The sequence below is a fragment of the Macrotis lagotis genome, chromosome X (assembly GCF_037893015.1).
Source record: "Macrotis lagotis isolate mMagLag1 chromosome X, bilby.v1.9.chrom.fasta, whole genome shotgun sequence".
Taxonomy (NCBI): Eukaryota; Metazoa; Chordata; class Mammalia; order Peramelemorphia; family Peramelidae; genus Macrotis; species Macrotis lagotis.
The window spans coordinates 370,435,293-370,440,021 of record NC_133666.1 but is presented as its reverse complement, the minus strand read 5'-3'; the positions used below and the strand labels follow the sequence as shown (position 1 = coordinate 370,440,021).

Below are 4,729 nucleotides of genomic sequence, written 5' to 3'. Positions count from 1 at the left end.
CTTGTTCCTCTCAAGCCTTTCTGTTACTCTCCCTCTTTTTTCTTTCTGTCTTTCTTTTCCTTTTTCTGAAATATCTTGGAGCTTACCAGCCAAAATCACTCTGAATCTCCCTAATTGCCCCAAAATAGGTCTCATTCAAAGCCCTACTTTGTAACTCGTAATTAGTTAATCAGAGTGAATTTAGATAGCAATTTTTTTTTCTGTTTTTGCCCAGAAACTCAGAGGCTCTTAGTCTCCCAGACTGATTTTTTTTGACCAAGTAATGGATAATCATTATTTGCTTTATTTCTTTCTTTCTTACCTAACTTAACTGAATGGGCATTGTCTCAGTCAAGCAGAAATCTGTTGAAGACCTAGATGAAAAAGATCAAAGTCTCTTACTGCTTCCAGATCTGTCTCTAGACATCTTGATTTATGGTTCCTAGACCAGTTGTCACCAGAGGAAAAAGAGATACTGTTGTTGCACAACCCTCTCTCACTTAAATCCAAATCACTTGAATGTCATTCCATCACAATCCTCATATAATGGTCCTCTTCCAGAACAAAGGACAACAATAATCTTTCTAGGTCTTATTTTCCTTTTTTCTTAAATGTCATTAGAATGTATATCTGAGGTCTTCCATTTTTAGAATTCCAGAATTCCTTTAAATAAAGGTTTCTCTGAATGCATTTAAATTCCCCTAAAAATTTTCTTTTAAATGCTCTTTTTTAATTTTAAGATTTCTATGTATTCATTGGAGTCTTTTTCTCATGGTTGATCAGCAGAAGAGAGTAATATCAATCAAATAAAAATATAAAATATACTCATCAGAGTGTGGGACCATTGTACTTTCCTAGGTTTGATACTTCTACAACTTTGTATTAACTTGATCCTCATGGTACTAAGTTATTGATATAGTGGGTTCAGTGCACACATTCCTTTGTAATAGAAATTGATTATGGTAACAGAATCAAAAGTCTAGTTATGAATTTAGAGGAAAAATCTAATTTAGACCACAATATTTCATGGAACTCTGGTAAATTTATGTATCATTGAACTTATGTCCCATAGTTTAATTGCATTTTTGACTTTTTTTAATCTAGTCTCTAATTGCATTGATTTACAAATTGCAAATACAATTTTTAATTTGTTTTCTAATTAGCAAATTAGTCAAACTTTTCTGACCATTTCCAATCATTTTTCTCTCCATAGTTTTGTTGTTGTTGTTGCTACTTGCATAGTCATTACCCATCAGTTTTCATCATCTTTGCCATCATCATTATTATATCCTCTCATCTTTTTTTTTTTTTTGAAATGTAGTGCAAACTTTTAACTATTCCATACCAAGTCAGTTTGGGGGTTTCAAAATCATTCCCATATGTTAAATAATTTCATCCTCACAACTGTGTGAGTTAGGACCTATTATTAAGCATATTTTGATAATGAAGGAACTGAGAGAGTGTCAAGGGTTAAGTGTTTTGCCCAGGGTAATACAAGTAGTGAAGTTTGAGATTAGATTTAAACATAACTCTCTTTGATTTTAAGCTAAGGATTTTATCTACTAAAAAACCTAGATACGCTTTCATTATATGATTATTTTACCAATTGAATGAACATCTCTAAGAATACTGAAAGCTATCTGTGGACAACTTCAGCACTGAACAATATAAATTTCTTCTTATTCCAACATGATTTGTTTTCTACAGTTAAGTTTCTTTATTTTTGAAGGGTTTTTTTAAGATTCCCAATAATTGGGAAGTTAGTATTTGTAATAATGATAGCTATAAAAATTATTCTTTTGTATGGGTCAATGTGACATCTGGGTGATCATAGACAAGAGTTCTTTGATAATTTGTCAGTTACAATATAGGTTATTTTCTAATTATCCTTTTTAGATTTTTGCAAAGAAATGGAGTTAAGTGACTTTTCCAAAGCCACACAGCCAGTAAGTATTTTTTTTTTAGGTTTTTTCAAGGCAAACAGGGTTAAGTGGCTTGCCCATGGCCACACAGCTAGGTAATTATTAAGTGTCTGAGACCAGATTTGAACCCAGGTACTCTTGACTCTAGGGCTGGTGCTTTATCCACTGCGCCACCTAGCCACCCCAGCTAGTAAGTATTGAATGTCTAAGACCAAATTTGAACTAGGGTCGTTCTTACTCCAGGGTCAATGTTCTGTCCACTGGTCCATGAATTAATCCTTATTTTCTAATTCTCAATTTGATGTTTTGATCCATATATATTGGTAATGAGAAAACTTTTTATTTCTTAGTTTAAGGAGAATGATGATCTTCTAATAGATAAGTCTGACCAACTGATTCTACCTTTTTTGTGACAGGAGTAATATTCTTGTAGACTACTAGGTCGCGCAATTTTTATATTTTCACAAGTATTTGTTTCAGTAATTATTTGTGAAGCACCTACTATATGATGAATAGTTTGGTAAATATCCGGGCATAAAGATTAATAACTCTTTTTAAGGTTTTTATACTAATGACTGAGACACAAAATCTTATCATAAATTTTGTTCATTCTCTCGAATAAAATTGCGTAATGGACATTTGCAAATTTATTCTTTGTCAGTGCTTAAGTTCTACCCTGTAGTGAGCCTTTTATTCCTTTTTTAAGAGTCTTCTGTGTATTTATTGTTTTGTGCAAAATAGTATATATATATATACATATATATATGTATATATATATATATAGTGTTTAAGTACAAATGGGAGACATGCTTTTTTTTAAATAAATACTTAAACACAAATTTATGGTCCTACAAAAGAGCATTTAAACTAGATGGTCTAAGTTGATCTGCTTTCTTGGACCCACAGTAGCTGTTATTTTCCCAGAAACCAATAGAATCAATAGGCAGGATCATCATCAGTTCCACTGTGTGAATAATGGATCACAATACATGAGTCCCTTTTTCTAAGAGCTGTTCTTGGCTCTTCTACAAATATGATCTGGCCTGAATAAAAAGACAACAGGAATTTCTTGAAGGTCAAGGGTCCAAAAATGCTAAATATGGTTAAGTATTCTACATGATCTATATCTACTGGTTCCATTTTTAGTTAGGATGTTCTTAGATTACTTTCTTCCATTCATCGTACAGGACAAGCTCAAAAGCTTCACCCATGCCTCTCAGAACATTGGACCAAGCACCCTTGAAGAAAGCTTTGCCACCTTCATCATTAGCAATTTTCCTCCAGCAGTCAATTGTACCAGTGTACATGGTATCAGCTCCTTTGCGTCCAGACTGCATCATCATTCACCACCTTACGGTATCAAAAGGATAGGAGACCACACCTGCTACAGCAGTCACTGTCTGTGCAATCATCCAGCTTACCACAATGTAAGTGTTCTTGGATCTGGGAGCATACCTTTTGCTGTATCATAGATTCCAAAGTAGGCTGCTCTATAAATAATGATACCCTGAACTGAGACATTAAAACCTTGATACAAGCCACGAATTCCATCAGACTTGGTGATTTTTACAAGGCAGTCTCCCAGGCCTTTGAATTCTCTTTCAGCGCCAGACTTCCCAACATCAGCCGCCAAGTAGGTTCTTGCAAAATCCAAGGGATGGACAAAGCAGAGAAGTGGCTCCAGCTGCACCACCAGAGGCAAGATTGCCAGCAAAATACCTCCAAAATTGTGTGTGCTTGTCCACTCCTCCCAAAAACACCTGCTTATACTTATCCTTAAAGGCAAAGTTAAGGGCCTGGGTGGGGAAATATCTGATGACATTGGCTAAGTTGCCCCGCCAGAAAGAAAGCATCCCTTGTTCCTTTGGAATTCGGACTGCTTATCTGCAGCAATTTGTTTAGTTGCATGCTGCACCTGCAACAGCAGCTTGACTCTCTGGATGGGGGTCACCGCGGTCTTGGAGATGGCCAGGGCGATGCCGCCGGCCAAGAAGTCCTTGGCGAAGGAGATGGCCAGTTCTGTCATGGTTGCGGCGGGAGAAGGAGCTGGAGTTAGGAGGAGAAAGCCGGCGGGAGAGGGCCGAAAGCCGGAGAAGTCGGTGCCGCCCGCACAGCCACTTCCTACAGCTCGGAGCGAAAGGGAGCCTTTTATTGTTTTAAATCTCAGACACATTTTTTAAGCTTGAACCATAGTGGGTGGGCATTTGGATTAAAATAGTAGATTGCCACATAGTGGTGTTGAATTTTGATCCAGAAATATTTGTTTTCATGCTGTTCATCATATATTCTGAGAAGATAAGACACTATCCCCCCCCCCCCCTTTTTTACAGGGATTAGTAATCTTTGCATAGTGGACTTGTGGTGATGGGCCCTTTTAAAAATTAATAAAACAATTTGGTTGAGACTTCCAAAATCATTGTATTTTATTTTTACTGTTCCAGAAAAAAGTATTACACCTTGAATTGTGCAGGTATTATCTACTCCAAAAATCTTCCAGTTGAATTTTAACTTTTGCATACATAAACGTCCTTTACATAAACAATCTAACCTTTATTCTTAATAGTGATGTTCTCTTTATATTGCATAGATGAAATGGATTTTATACTTAACACATGATAAGTTGGTTGCTAATCAAATACCATTGATATTTTTCAGTCATTGGAGAAATAAGAAATGAGATTAAGGGTATAGAGGAAAATTTGAGATGAAGTCATTATTATTATTAGTTTATTATCATCATCATCATTATTTTCATTATTTCTATTCTTATGGAAGATATTTCTAATGAGGGAAGTACTCTACCCATGACAATAAACATTATCCTGCAA

The 4,729-nt window shown here is 35.5% G+C and overlaps 1 pseudogene; it reads right to left on the bottom strand.

The window, feature by feature from the left end:
- Positions 1 to 3,058: 3,058 nt before the first annotated feature.
- On the bottom strand, positions 3,059 to 3,927 carry LOC141500612 (ADP/ATP translocase 3-like; annotated as a pseudogene).
- Positions 3,928 to 4,729: the final 802 nt, after the last annotated feature.